The sequence below is a fragment of the Canis aureus genome, chromosome 7 (assembly GCF_053574225.1).
Source record: "Canis aureus isolate CA01 chromosome 7, VMU_Caureus_v.1.0, whole genome shotgun sequence".
Classification (NCBI taxonomy): domain Eukaryota; kingdom Metazoa; phylum Chordata; class Mammalia; order Carnivora; family Canidae; genus Canis; species Canis aureus.
Window position 1 is genome coordinate 10,620,610 of NC_135617.1, and position 16,345 is coordinate 10,636,954.

Here is a 16,345-nt window from a genome sequence, read left to right on the forward strand (position 1 = left end):
GTATACTTGTGGAATGAAATATTCTACATCGTATTCTCTTAGTAACTTGGGTTATGACAGTTCATCAAAATGTGTAGTGAGTTACCTGTCATAGATCACAACAAGAGATTCAGTGCTAAAATCCCTCCACATAGTTTCTTCCTGTTTAAATAATTTAGGTGTTGCCTGCTGCATATGTAGCTTCATCATTTCTCAATATCTTTAAAGATGACATTGTAAGATATTGTTAGTTTCTGGTGCCATACTTCTACTGTTGGTAAGATTAAGGTTTGAAATTATTTTGAAGGGAATGGATTCTATTTTGCACTTTCTGCCCTTACCCTAAGTGTATCCCTTTCCTCTGGGGGCATGTCCTGGATGCCTACTTCAGGTATAGTTCACAGGTAGGCTTGGGGGGTTGGGGAGTTGGTATATATAGAAAACAGAAGATACAGTCCCTCCTCCCTAAGAGCTATCCCCTAGTTAAGGAGAAACCATTCACATCGAAAATGGCATAAAACCAATAAAAGCATCACATTCACAACTGCAAAAGCAGAGCACAGACAGAGTTCGTAAGTTCTGATAGGGTACAGCGCCCTAGAGAGATCAGAATCAGGTGCGTTTAATCGAAGAGGGCTTTTGGAATAGGTAATCTTGAGTTCAGTTTGGAAGGAGCCGATAGACATAAATTTGAGTTGAATGAAAAAGGCATTCTAGGTGAGAGGAAAGAAACAGAAGCAGAAACAAGGAGTCATCAGCGGAGATTGAGTTTAAAATGAGTGGGGCCTGGATTAATGAGTTTTTATTGCATTGGTTTGATGCTAATATAGAATGTATATTAAGGAAAACATGAGCCATGAATGGATATGACTTATGCAAATTTTAAAAAGCATCATTTCACTATTATAGAACTTTTCAAATGTCTCTGACTGCAGGAATTATTACTCTGTCGATGTTCTGGAAGCAAAGATGAGGCAGGCATAATAGCCTCTAAAATGAAACAGGCACAACATCTGGGGTAGCATATGGGTGTAGTATGGAGGAAGCTGACTTGGGCATCAGTTTAAAAAACAAATTCCAATCTATGTGTGCCAGTTGGTAGCTAATAGAATTTTCTTTGCTTATCATGGAAGTATACACCAGTAATGGAGCCACAGACATGTTGGGCTCTGGGTGTGACTGTAATTCAAATGGAGGCAAAGGAAAAACAAATCACTCTGGGTGTCCAGAGTTAATGACTATGATTCTAATTTATGCTTCCTGTTATTTATATTTTTCTGTCTATCATTCCACTGGTAAACACCGGGTACCTACTGGACTCTGCAGTTGCACTTGTGTGGAGAAAGAAGTTTGTGTGTATCCATTCTTCTGGCAAGGGAGGAAACAAAAGGCACCGGGCCCTTGCAGGCCACGGGGGATGCAAGACTTCATTTCTGGTCAGAAGTGGCATCGGTATTGGTGGCCGTGTGTTTGTGGTAGAATTAAATTCTTGGCAGGAGTCTGGACGGTTGCTCTTGGCACTCAGAGGGGCAGAGGTGGGACAGCAGCTGTCAAAGAGTGTTCTCAAAGGCTGGTTTGGGGGTCTGATTCTGAGAACTTTGCCCTCGAGGCTCGTGTTTTGGCCCTTCCAAAGACACTGTCAACCTCTCACCGACCTTTTAGTAAGTGCCTTCTCTATATTATTCACCAACTTGCAGCTAGGAATCCTGATATAGAAGAAAATGGGGAGAAACTTCAGGAAGAAAGTATGGTCCTTCATGTTTTTGTTAAAGATGGATAAAGGTCTTAATTCTGTTACGAAGGCAGAGGCCAGACAGCCAAGGTTAAAAGTGCAAAATGTGTTGAAGAAAGAGGTTTCAAGTACGATAGAAGTGAGTGGGGAGGGACGTTAAAGAAAGGTTGACCACTGGAGGAGGCAGGGCTGCGAGATCCAACAAGGCCGGTCTGGGCATCCAAGGGGGGAATGCAGGGAAGGAGTTAACAGTAGAGGGAATGGAAGCTTTTCTTTCCTTCTTCTCTTCCTCTCTCTCTCTCTCTCTCTCTCTCTCCCTCTCCCTTTTCCCTTCCTCCTTTTCTTTCTTTTCTTCAAGAGAAGGCTGGGTAAGAGAAGCAATCCAGTGAAGATTCAGTGTGGGTGGTTTTGGGGGCTTTGGGAAGTTTAGGAACTTGTACTGTGGAAAGGTAAGAGAAAGCTAAACAGAAGTGAATTTAATTTTTTTTTTTTTTTTAATTTATGATAGTCACAGAGAGAGAGAGAGAGAGAGGCAGAGACATAGGCAGAGGGAGAAGCAGGCTCTATGCACCAGGAGCCTGACGTGGGATTCGATCCTGGGTCTCCAGGATCGTGCCCCGGGCCAAAGGCAGGCGCTAAACCACTGCGCCACCCAAGGATCCCCAGAAGTGAATTTAAAAAGTGCAGAGTGGCGATACGTTGTAACTGAGGTTCTGGAGTCTGAATGCGAAGCCTTAAAATTAGGTAACACCCCTGAGAAGTCTTGGGGGGGTGGGAGTCCCGAGGAGTCGGTCACCCTGCTGTGGCTCACTGCGGGGAGAGATTGGCAGTGCTGGTTCTGGGCAAGGACAAGACAGGAAGAGCAATGTTGGATGTTTTGTTTCCCAGAAACAGAAAATCTTGTTGAAGATTTATTTCTTATCTTCTTCCTCCATCCTCTCCTCTCAAGTGTACTTACTTAGGGTATCTTACTGTTCCCCCAGCTCATTTCCTAGTCTTTACCCCTTCTCTCCTTCACCTTCTTACCATCTTCCTTCTCACCTCACAATGTATTTGCCTTGGGTTACTGTTGGTTTTCCTTCTTTTATTATTTCAATGCCTATTTCAAGGCCTCCTCTCTAAAATTCATTTTACTTTTCTCTTTCACTTTCTCTGTTTCATTTTTTTTAAAACAGGTTATATACTTCATGTCTTATTTCTCAGCTTCCTAATCTTTCTAGTCTTCATTCTGTGACCTTTAATTTTTCTTTTTTCTTTTTTTTTCTATTTTTTTTCTCCATTTCCTCTCCTCCCCATTTCAGCCTCTGTCCTGGTTTTATTTCCCCCTTTCCCCAAGGGATTTCGGGTCTTCACTTTTCAGTTCTGGTTGGCTATTTCCTGCTCATTCTCTTTTTACCTACTTTTTTTGGCATCCAGACTGGTTTTATTTCTAAGCCAACTCATCTGGCACAAAAGTACTCTTAGCCCACATAGATCACAGATGAATATATGCCCCCTTCCTGTTAATAGGGCTGTTCAGGATTGGTTGGGGGCTTGGGGGATGAAACAACAATAATAAACTACGACCCATCACTACTCAAAATTCAGTGCCTCTGGTTCTTTTTTAAGTTCTTCCATGCTTTGGTCATGTTCAAACCTCCAACAGTTCTTTATAAATCCCTTTTAATCAAATGAATCCCATGACTCCTATGAATTTGCAACCTTAATTCCTAAGTTCTTGCTGTTGTTCATTCTGTTTCTTTGCTTGGAATATTCATTTTTCTTCTCTCTTTCAGATCTTCAACACCTTGCCTCCTGTGACTGTTCTAGTTTTTTACTGATCTTTCTTGTCTCTGAATTCTTATAGCATTTGAATTCCTAAACCAAACAGTTTAACCCTAATTACATAAGGTCTTAAATATTTTCCTGTGTGTTAGTTTACTTTGACTAACCATAGAGCAAGTTCTGAGAACAGTTTATGTCTTCTAATTCTATGCCATCTACAACATCTAGAATGGTTCTGATACACAGTAGGCATTTAATATGGTTGCTTTTTGAATTATTGCCCTCACATAGCATAATTCACATTACATTTTTAAAGCCTACTTAAAATATAAATTTTACTCTGATATTAAATGACCAAGGGGCCTGCTATCATTTATTCCATGCACCAATGATCTGTGCAACATTTCCTCCGGTGTCTTCCTGAGCTGGCAGGAGCCAGCCATTCATTTAAATTGGCAACAGACATGGAAATGAATTTGTGTGCTGTCTTACTTGGTAATAAAACTTAAAGTGCAGTGTAATTTGTGATGGTTTGAAGCGGTAATGCAATTTTGGCAAGTCTGCTCTGTCTCTACAAGACTTACTGTTCGAAGATTTTCAAGCCAGTAGGTTATAGACTCTCCTCCTAAAAACAATTGATTAAAACTACCTTCTTTTGGGTTTGATCCAGTCCTTCCTTACTGGCAATAACTAAAGCACAGGTTACATTTTTGGTTGAAGTTTTCAGGATCAGACCAAGCTGGCCTTTTTTACAGGGCTTTTTCTGGTCTATTTTTATCACCAGGTATAATACTTCTCCTCTCCTAATTTAAGAGATACAAGATAATAAAAAGTGTGTCCAATTCAAGTTGAGTTTGGAATTGGAGCAGCAGAAGAAATAACCTATGACCCAGGGGGGAAAAAATGGAAATAAGAGCATAAAAACATTTCAGCTTTCCAACTTCTCTGTAGAGATAATCCTCACATTGTTGGATATGTAAATGTAAAGCAGTTGAATGTCAACATGCTAGATTTGATAGGTTTTCAGTTGCTACCTCTATCTCAAAATTTTCAAGCAGAAAGTAAATATTCCTAAATGTAATATCTCCCAGTCCAGAATTTATTTAAAAATTATGGATTCTAAAAAGATAAATTCTGAATTTATATTTGTTCCCTGGTTCTAATAAAGATTTTTTGTTAAATGATTCCCAGGCTTTCTATTATGTTGGTATCTTTAGTCCTAATGATTGTTCTTAAAGTGATTTATGTCTTCAGAATTGCAAACCAAGTTTACTAGAATCCATCTTTTCTCGCTGGATAAAATATATTAGGCTCCCATGACACATTCATGTGTTCATCAAAAGGGGTAGATTTATTAGCTACCTGCATAGTCGTAACTCCCAGTGACAGAGTAGTTCTGCTAGAAGTCTCTTCTGGGAGGTTTACCAAAGAGAGAATGCAAATCTTACTTGATTTAATTGGACTCCTATAAACAGCTGTCATTATATTTCCATGGGATTTGCTTTATCAGGGAGTCTAAAAAGTCATAATTTCCATTAGGAAAAAGAACTTGGTCAACATTTTCTTTTCTCCCAGTTGAAGAGCTACTTTCCTGTTTTATGCCCTTAGCCTCTTTCCTGCCAGTGTCCCTAACAAGTTCATCCTCTCAACAGTCTGTTGCACCTGGCCTACAAAGCTCCAAACATTGAACAATCCAACCATCTCAGGTCATCCTTCTTTCTCTCTCACTACTGGAGAAAATTAAACAATCTCCCAAACTGGTGCAGTTTTAAACATTCCTACTGAAAACACCTGGAATCATGCTGTGAACCAGAATTACTCATGCAATCCTTAAACAGCTTCATCTTCCATTTGCTAGAATAATAATTCTAAATTTGCATCAAATTTATCAGTACCCTTAGTCTAACCCTGATGGTCTCTACTCAGTCTTTGATTTTGCCTCCTGTTTCATCGGAAAAAAAAATGCTATCAAATATGACCTGCACATACCCATCTCTATTCATGGCCATCTTCACTTCCTTCCTTCCCACCTCTAAGGACAAGTTGTTCTTCTGCAAAAGCTCTCCCATCATCTCGTGCTTTACATTCTTCTTTCTTCTAAGACCATATTCTTCCAGTTAATTCCTGTCTCTAGTCAGTCTTCAACTTCTCTCTCCCTCCTGATTCACTTGCCTTGGTATGAACAAGTCACCGTTACCCACAGTGGTCAGTAAGCCTATTCACAAATAGTGATATTTTGTATTCATTGACATTATTATATGGTTGCATTTCCCTTTTTTTGGAAGCCAAGTATGGCCATATGAGTTGCTTTGACTAATAACAGGTGATGAGTTTCACTGATGGCTAGAAGTTCCTAGGAGCCAACATGATCAAGCCTCCACTTTCCTGCAACTCTTAAGTGACTATAACATCGGATTCTTGATAATCCGCATGGGACATGTCACCTATAGGGGAAATATATCTTCAGAGTTTTGGGCTTTTAATTATTACAGTATAATTTAACCTACCTTGACAGTTTTCTTTCTTAAAAGCAACCTTCCCTGAGCCTCTGCTTACATTCTCTTATGCTACATTTATTCTACCCTTAACAACAAATTTTCTTAAAGGAAACTTACTTTATTACTTTTCTCACTTCTCTTTGATTCCTTAGCCTAGTAAATTTTTTTCTGAGCCCACCAATTCATCAGAGTTATTTTTGCTAAACTTGCCAATGACTTCTTAATTTTCAGATGCAGTGGATCATATTTATTACCTTACTTGACATTGTAGCATGTAGCACTATGACTTTTAGAAATGTTCCATGATATTATTCACTTCTCATTTTCTTCCTTCTTGTCCCTCAACCTCTTGCTTTTCATTTGGCCTCTCTTACCATTTGCTGCTCAAATGTTGGTATTCCTCAGTATTTGTTTTTTTCTCCCTCTATGCTCTGGCATCTCTCTTTTCTTATAAATTCCACTTTTTCAGTCAAGACTCCAACTATATACACAGTAGAGATACTATTGTGCAATATTAAGCTAAAATATATATATATATATTTCTAAGATATTTTTTAAAAGATTTTATGACAACTTACTTTCTTGTAGTCTATTGGGAAAAAAAGGGTTGGTGCTTGGTGTGTTTGCATGAAAATGGGCTTGAAAGAAAGAATGGACTTGCTGATTCCTTTAGCCCCTTCCTACTTCTCACCACTCCCAATTTAACTCATAAAATGTTAAGCATAAAGGACTCAAATCACTGAGTTCTCACTCTGTTATAGCAAATACACCCTATCCATTCTTAAGTAAGAGGCTGTGCTGAGAAGGAAGATTAAAGGCATTATTTTGTTTGTTTTTTAAACAAACAAAGATTGTTTTCTACAAAACAAAGAAGTTTTTAGAACTTCTGCTCCTGTGGGCTTATTGAGCAAGAAAGGGCAAAAGAGGAGAAGTAAGCAAGATTGTCAGATGTCGGTGTTCTAGTCTCCCCACCCCAGGCTAGGCTTCAAATAAAAGAGAAGATCAGCCATAAACTAACCTCATCCCAGTTGGAATTTTAGGAAAAGATTGCTATGTAAAATAGACCTCCAACAGAGTCAGAGCCTTCATATAGGCAGGCAGAGCCCTGTGATCAAACAGGGAGAAGATTCTTTTTTTTTTTGCCCTGCTGAACTTTCCTTGGTGCAAACAGAATTGAGAGCTGGGGCCTGCCCTGGGGCTCACTATAGTGGGTCCATAGCAGAAGCTGGGAGTGGATCATTGTGAGCATAAAAAGGCAAGATGAAGAACAGGGACATGATATAAAGGCATCTATAGCCATGAAGTGACAATGAGATCCTACATTGACAGAGAGGTGCCACTAGGCTGTGGCTAACCAAGAAAAGTCCAGACAAGAAATGGATTACATAGATGACAGATGTCAGCAGAAGGTATACAGAACTTGGCCAACCATACTTCGGAGCATAGCTGTATGGCTTTTGTTGTCTACACCATGAAAATTCAGAGAATGCCATACAGTTCTGGGGACCACCTTCAGTCTCCTACCATGAGGTCACATGAACACTCCATTCCTACACCCATGATGCCATTTTAAAGGGGTTACGGGGGCCAGCTAAAAATAAGAACCTAGACAAATAAACGTAAAGTGTTAATTAAATTAGTGATTGGAAAATACTTAAAATCAGATGGGCCATGGAGTTGTACCCAACTCTCCCCTTAGTAAATGGGACTTGTAAATAAGGCCAGTTGAACTACAGACCAAATCAGGAAACTGCATTTTATATGTTCATTCAAGTTATAATTGAGTTAAATTTGTTATCCTTACACACGTACACACATGCACACATGCACATGTCTATTCTGTAATGTGCTCAATAATTCAATTGTTTTTACCTAGAAGTCTCACTGTCAATTTACATTTAAGGTATCCCAAATCCTGCCTCCTCCCCCTCAAAATCTGCCCCATTTTAGCAGTTCTCCTGTCTCAGTTAATGGCATCGCAAATACAAATGCCAAACCAGGACCTGTTGGTTTTCTATAATCTCTCCTACTCATTCTCCCTATATGCACATCACCATTTCTATAAATCTAATCTCATGTCCACCTCTAATTTCATAGTGCTCACTAGGAAATATAGTGGTGTTTGTAGAACTAGGGAAATAGATATTATTTCTTCACAGAAATGGAAATGGTGACCAGTGTTTTGGAGAAAGTGTTATAGGTTTAAAAATAGTAGATCTCCCTAAGGTCCATTCCACGAAGAACAGAAAAACACTGGACCCTTAGAGATAAATATGCAGTAAAAGTATATAAACAACACACATGCAAATCATACATACCAACTTTTAGGTAGTGGCTCACTCTGAGGATGGAAGTTGGGAACTGCAAGATTCCAGTCCTTAATGAATAGGAGAAAATTGAATGTGGCACAGTATTGCTTATGTTAAATCTGCATGATGATAAGGTTGTTTATTATATTAACTAATGTATAATTCATTATACCAGAATATCTCACAAATAAAAATATTAAAATATTAATTCTGAATAATGGCAAACATAAAGATAATTACCTACAATTATTGTTAAACAGTGATTTCAATACTTATCACAACAGTTGGTTGACAGGTGCTAAATAAAAATTTGTGATATGAATAAAAAAATAAGGCCTTCATAGGATGGGAATGGTGTGGGATTAAGGAGAGGGAACCGCCTTTCCTGAGACAGTTTGATAGGTTAGAAAGAGCAAGGGTATCAGTGTCATGTAGACCAGAGTTTGAAATTCAGTTGTATCCATTACTACGTGTGTGACTTCAGAAAAATTCTTTAAACTCTATAAGCCTTATAAGGGCCACAGTAACTATCCCTACTACATAGGATTCCTCACTAAACATTAATATATTTCCCATCACTTTTACGAGGTTTGCCAATTTCCCAATCAAAAAGAAATTAGAACATTTTGCTAGAATAGCTGTTCTGGCAAAGGATTTTTATTGGGTAAAGTATACTTTATATGTAAGTCTCTATATATTCTGTTAAATTTGGAATAGGGCTAGGAAAAGTCCCAAGGTATGGACTTAAGTTTCTCCCTTAGGTCTTATATTGAGCTATGAATATAATGAATTTTTCTTAGCACTTTTCTCATCTGAAGCTTCCAAGTGGCCAGGGAGGCCTTGACCCCCCAGAGAAGAGATGCTGGAATTTGCAGTATGTATTTTAATGCTGAAGTTAATTTTATAGTCACTTAGATAGAATTTCTATTACATATGGATCTCACTAATCTTAATTAGTTCCTCTGCTTTCTTTGTAATGTCCTGGATAGGATTCTTCTTCTAAGTACTGACATAGAGTTTGCTCTTGGTGGACCCAAATGAGAATGCCATCTGCTTTGATTTCCAAGAGGGCTGACTAGGTAGGTAGCTTCTATCCCAAAACCAAGCTTCAGTAAGTCAAGTCATTGCCTTTCTGGGGTCCACAGGTTGCAATAATATGTCAGAGTTCAAATTTCTCTTTCAAATCCCAAGAACACAATATTGTATGTGTGAACTTACTCGCTTTCACATCTCCTCAGCAATGTACTAAGTCAAGTAATATTTAGATAGTTAAATTCCTAAAATCAAATGAAGAAATTCACCCATCCTTAGACCAGCCTAAGGGTCTGTATCTTCGACTGTATCGAAATTGAAAGCCCTTTACGAATGCAGGAAAAAGCAAGGAGATGTTGATTCTCATTTAGCTTGATAGTGTTAGTGCCCAGTACAGGGCTTGACTGAGTTTTCAATATGCAGTGATTTAAATGCATGAATGTGGAGACAGAGCTGAAACAGTGTGGGTAGGAATATACCAACATCAGAACACAGAGAACGAGCGAGGAAGGAAGTTTTCCTTCTGCAGATACGTGCAGAAATGGGAATCCTTGATGTTGTGCTAATTAAGCAAGCATGTGTGTTCAGGAGTATGGAAAAAAAGTGGACTCTGGTAAGATACCAGAGAACAATTGAAAATATTTACAGAATTCTGCTTCAAGCATGGCTTACAGTTAATGACCTCTAAATAATCATGTAGCATTCACTAATCTCATGATCATAATGATTGACACATAATGATTATACATGTGGAAAATTCCTGAAACACTCAAAAAGTTCTTTGGTTTTGTTGATTAAAACATATCTATTGTTACATCCTCCACACTTTCTACTGAAAATAGACTATAGTAGTCTGTATCATTTCCTCAGTGTTCCTGGAAGAATAAACAACAGTGAGAGAGGCAGCCCTGGTGGCGCAGCGGTTTAGCACCACCTTCAGCCCAGGGCGTGATCCTGGAGACCCGGGATTGAGTCCCATGTCAGGCTCCCTGCATGGGGCCTGCTTCTCCCTCTGTGTCTCTGCCTCTCTCTCTTTCTCTCTCTGTGGTCTCTAATAAATAAATACAATCTTAAAAAAAAAAAAAAAACAGTGAGAGATATTCCTAAGTGGGAAAAAAAAAAACAAATTTGAAAGCAAGCACCAAGACTTACAGTGGTTGCGTGTTAGAATCCTAGGTATTTTCCTTTTTTCTTTTCACAATCCTGAATAACGTATTATTCTAAAGTAATATAGGGGCACTTGGGTGGTGGCTCAGTGGTTGAGCATCTGCTTTTGGCCCAAGGCGTGGTCCCAGTGTCCTGGGATCGAGTCTTGCATTGGGTTCCCCACAGGGAGCCTGCTTCTCCCTCTGCCTATGTCTCTGCTTCTCTCTGTGTCTCTCATGAGTAAGTGAATAAAATCTTTAAAAAGTAATATTTTAATAATAAGAAAAACAAGTACATTTAAAAATCCTCCAAGATGGTCCTAATCAGGGCTCCTGAATGCCAGTCTCATGGCATATTTTTTGCAGCTATACAATCTGATCCAGGAGGAAGCCCACGAGTGTCTTACAGATGGTGAGAGAAATCTGCTTGGAAAGAGGGGAAGACCTTGCTGAACTGGGTCCCCCCTAGAGAACCACTAGCTGTTTCATATTCTTCTTCTGTGCCAAGATGTTCATTATTGGAACTTGCTTTTTCAGGAAAGCATTGATTTACAGACCAGACCTGGGTAACTGTACCTTAACGATACAACCACAGGCCTGCTTCAGGTTTATCAATAAACTCATTCCCCAGGCCTGGCCTGGCCTTTTTGCACCCGGCTGGCAGCCCACGGTTGTTTGTGACAACCAACAGTCGTAGAAAGATGTAGAAAAGTCATCCAACTATCCCAGTAGTCATAAAATTTTTCAAAATAAGAGTATTTTATTAATATAATTTTATTTATGATGATAATAAAATTAATAGATTTTTATGGTTTTGCATTACAAAAGTTAACATTATTCATACCCACCCCTACTGAGAGCTCTTAACTATGGCCCTTCATGTAAATTGTGTCCATTAACTTCATCAAAATGTCAGTGGGAATGATCATCCACGTTGGAAGAGTTCCCACCTCCATTTCAGACAAGGGGTCAGAGGTTCACCCTGGAAACAGCCTGTGCAATTGTACTGAAATCATAACTTTTAACAAGCACCCTTTTTATAGACAGAAGAAAACTTTAATGTAGCGACATGAACCTGAACTGTGCCCTTGAAGTGTTTTAGAAAGGCGTGCGTTTCAGAATGGGAATGCTGAGGAATCCACGATTAACTACTTAATATGTAAATTATGTTCTCTCTTGTACCCCCCCTAATGACTGCCGACCGTATTAATGAGCTCGTGATACAGTAAGAAACAACGGTGCCCTTTCAAAGCCATAGGTGGTGTCGGCAAGCTGATTTATGATCTAAGGCTTATCTTTCTCCATTATGTGCATCACTTGACAAGCATCCCCTTCCCCTCCCCTCCATCGCCTCATCGCTAGCACCTAAGCTGCTAGGACTTCTTTTCCTCCACACTGACAGCACCATTTGCTTCTTTGCAGAAGTATCGCCCCAACCCAGTGATCCAGAAGTCGAACTCAGTCATTCTGCACAATAAAGATAACAGCTGCTGGCCTGGGTCCTATTTCAAAGCTTTCTAACCCAGTCGTAAACAGGTGAGCTTCAGGCTCCTCTTCATTCAGCCACAGTCTGTGCACTTGCTCAGCAGCCACGATAAACCTCGAGTGGGAGGTGCTCTGATGGCCAAACAGAATAGCTTGTGGTTTCTGACAAAACCTACATTGTTGTGGGGTGTTATTCTTAAAAAAAAAAAAACAACAACTACAAACGGTGACTCTTACTCACATATCCATCAGGCACTTCTACTGCAAACTCGGGAGTCATAGGTTAGAAACAGGCCCCAGTGTCTGTCTTTGGCCCAGGGTGTGATCCTGGAGACCCGGGATCGAGTCCCACATCAGGTTCCCTGCATGGAGCCTGCTTCTCCCTCTGCCTGTGTCTCTGCCTTTCTCTCTCTGTGTCTCTCATGAATAAATAAATACAATCTTAAAAAACAAAAAAAACAAAAAAACAAAAAACAAAAACAAAAAAACAGGCCCCAAGAGGAGGAGGAGTTTGGTGTGGTGAGTCCAGGCACCTGCTGCAGTTCTAAACACCCGCCCCTTTTCCTCTCTTTTGTTTTCTTTCAGGAGGGAATTTTCAAATGATTTAACCCTGCACGTTACTCTCACTCACCTGTACTGTGTGCTCCCATAATCCCACAGCTTCAGCTTTGCTTTGGAATAACAGTGTTTGGATCAAATCAGAATATAAGGGTTAGCTCAAACCACACCTCTCGGCCCTTCCTTGATTAGAGGAGATCTTGCTCTTGTTCTGCCTGGGAGGTGAAGTTAGCAGTCCCACTGGCCAGTGGGGCACGGCTCAGCCTGGCTCCCCTTTCTCCCCTAGCTCTCATTTATATTCCTTTCTAAGTAAGGATGCCATAAAGAAGTTCTGTCCATCCAGGAGTAAACAAGCCTTAAGTGAAATCTTTCAGCATCAGCACGGATGCGAAGCACTTTATTATCAGCATGCGTTTTAGGCAAACAATGACAGTGCTTTGTTAAAGATTCGCTCCTTGATTTAGATAATGTTCTGCTGGAAAAATATAGCACTTCTGGATGGTCTGATATAGCCTGGTTTTATGATTACAATTGGATGGAGCACTGAGTAAATGGAGGGGAAGGTGGCTTCTGCACGGTAAAATGGGAGTGCTGTGAAGTGTTTCATCCTGTCCTAGGAGGCAGTGGTCCAGGGGTACATCTGTAATTTCAAATTGCTTTATTGTGGGGCTCTCACAGATCTCATCTTGGGGGCCTCTGGTGAGAGGAGAAGGGATGTAATTCCAAAGCCTTCTTTGCTCACTTGTTTGATTACCTTTCCTGTTCAGAAGGTTGTTGTGCCCAAGATTGCGAATCCGAGAAACCACCAAGGAGCCGACACTGATGCAAGTACATGAGGGTTTATTTACAAGCTGGAGCTTGGGTCCAAGCACACTCCATACAGCAGAGCAGGGACTTGGACCCCAAGACTAAGAAGCACAGCAGTGTTATAGGGGCCAGTGGCCAATGAGATTGTAACATACGCAGAAAGTTGCACAGTCATGTTGGTCCACATGCAGGTGGCCAACTGAATTACGATTCACCTTATAGTGACCATTTGAACTGGCCTATTATTCTGGTTAGAACTGGCGCACAGGTTTGGTGGGCAAAAGAGGGGTTTTCATTCCTTGGCGGTTAAAGGTCAGAGGTCCCGCATTCCTATGTGTGCTACTTTCTGATAAGGGTGTGCTTAATAGCTAGACTAGGGTGAGGGAGTGCCTTAAACAACAGGCAGGTCGTGTGGGGGGTTTTACAGGAGATGGCGGGTGTAGCACAAAATGGAGTTAGTCCTGCTCTGCTTGTCCAGGGGTAGGGGATTTTTCCTGGGTCCCACAAAGGAGTCAAAAATTAGCTAAGGGCTGAGAAAAAATTAGGGTGGGCAAATTGGGTTAAAAGAAGTAGCATTCCATCCTTAGTTACTCCACTTACGCCTTTTTTTGTTTCAGTGGCATAGCTCAGAGAGAAACTTTGAGTGCTTATTGATGGCCAACAAGACCATTAGTGAGAGCAATCAATCTATCATCCCCAAAGGAAACAGGATTCCAAACTATTTCTCCTCCCCCATGATTTCAAAGCTACAACTTAAAATAATTATTGAAATATAATTGACATGCAGTGTTATGTGAGTTTCAGGTGCACAACATAGTGAGTTGACAATCACTATACATTGCTCAATGCTCACCACAAGTATAATCACCGATTGTCACCATACAATGTCATTACAATATTGCTATGTTTCCTACGTGACACTTCTCAACTTTGTGACTTATTTATTTTATAACTGGAGGTTTGTGTCTCTTAATGCCCTTGATCTGTTTCATCCACCCACCACTCCCCTCCCTTCAAGTTTGTTCCCCACCAGTTTGTTCTCTGTACTTATGAGTGTTTGTTTTTATTTGTCGGCTTTGTTGTTTATAGATTCCATGTGTAAGTGAAATTATATATATATTTTTTATCTTTCTCTGTCTGACTTTATTTCACTTAGCATAATACTGTCTAGGTCCACCCATGTTCTTGCAAATGGCAAGATCTCATTCTTTTTTTTACGGCTGGGTGATATTCCTATATCTATCTTCTATATCCATTCATCTCTTTTTTTCTTGATTCATCTGGGTTAGTTCCATATCTTGGCTATTGAATAATGCTGCAGTAAACATAGGGATGCATATATCGTTTTGAATTAGTGTTTTCATTTTCTTTCAGTGAATACACCACAGTAGTAGAATTACTGGATCTTATGGTATTTCTATTTTTAATTTTTGAGGAACCTTCATACTGTTTTCCACAGTGGTTGCATCAATTTGCATTCTCACCAACAGTGTGCAAGTGTTCCCTTTTCTCTGCATACTCACCAATACTTGTTATTGCTTCTCTTTTTTATATTAGCCATTCTGACAGGTGTGAGGTGATACCTCTTTGTGGGTTTTATTTGCGTTTCCCTGATGATTAGTAATGTTTTGAGTATGGAACTTGCACAAAAATAGACACAGATCAATGAAACAAGATAGAAAGTCTAGAACTAAACCCATGTCCCTGACTATTAGATAGTCAGGCAACAGTTGGTTATTTACTCCTCTTTGATGAGGGTACTCATAGTGCTCTCAGTTTGGAGGATCTGGGCAAGTTTTCTGGAAGATCTGTGCTGGATGAACATGTGCTGATTTCTTTTCTACCTGGTTCCATTACCTGAAATATAATTATTGGGCCTTGGAACTTTCCAGCTTTCTTTGATTTCATTTACTTGACCATGTCATTTTTAAATGCTGACCTCCTTAAGACTGTGTTTTGTATGGATATGAATAAAAGTGGTCAGTCCTTAAGGAGACTTTAAAAAAATATATGAGGAAGGAAACAAGAATATACAATGGAGAAAATACAGTCTCTTCAATAAATGGTTTCGGAAAACTGGACAGCTACATGCAAAAGAATGAAACCGGGCCACTTTATTACACAAAAATGAACTCAAGATGGATTAAAGACCTAAATGTGAGACCTGGAACCATAAAACTCCTAAAAGGAAACATAAACAGCAATTTCTTGGACATGACCTATATTTATGGATATGTCTCCTCAGGCAAGAGACACAAAAGCAAAAAGAAACTATTGGGATCACACCAAGATAAAAAGCTTTTGCATAGCAAAGGAAACCATCAACAAAATGCCGTCTACTGAATGGGAGAAGATTTTTGCAAATGATATATCCAATGAGGGGATAATACGCAACATATCTTCTTTAGATATACAACATAACATTAAAAAAAACAAAAAAACAAATAATCTGGTAGAGTCAAGCAGAGGACCTAAACAGACATTTTTCCCAAAGAAGACATACAGATGGTATTTCTTTTTCTTTTTTTGAAAAATCTCAAGTTACTTATTTAGCATATTGAACTACAGATTTGGATGTTCACTTGTCACTGAACTAATTAAAAGTTTTTTTCAAAGTCATATTCTTGAAATATGACTGACCCATAAATGTTGTATATATTTCATTATACAACTCGATGAGTTTGGGGATAAGCCTACACCTAAGAAACCATCACCACCCTCAAGACCATAGACAAATCCATCAGCTCCCAAAGTTTCCTTCTTGCCATCTTTAATATGATAATGTGTATGGTAAGAATACTTAACATAAGATCTACCCTTCTGGAAAACCTTAAGAATATAATATTGTTTTATTAGCTATAGGCACTATGCTCTCTAGTAAATCTCTAGAACTTATTTATCTTGCTTAACTGAAACTTTGTACCTTTGGCCATCACCTCTCCATTTCCTCATTTTCCCTGCAACCTCTGGCAACTATTACTCTACTCTGCTTCTATGACTTTCACTACTTTAGATTCCACATCCAAGTGAAACCAT

The 16,345-nt window shown here is 39.5% G+C and overlaps 1 long non-coding RNA gene across 15 annotated transcripts in view; it reads left to right on the forward strand.

Annotated features, from left to right (window-relative positions):
* Positions 1–16,345, forward strand: part of LOC144317066 (uncharacterized) — a 571,155-nt gene that overhangs the window by 202,028 nt on the left and 352,782 nt on the right. For 2 of the 15 annotated variants that reach the window (XR_013382933.1, XR_013382944.1), the window contains exon 5: positions 11,882–11,995. The exons of the other annotated variants lie outside the window; for them this stretch is intronic. This is a non-coding gene — a long non-coding RNA (uncharacterized LOC144317066). The remainder of the gene's footprint in view (positions 1–11,881; positions 11,996–16,345) is intronic. 15 annotated transcript variants of the gene reach the window in all.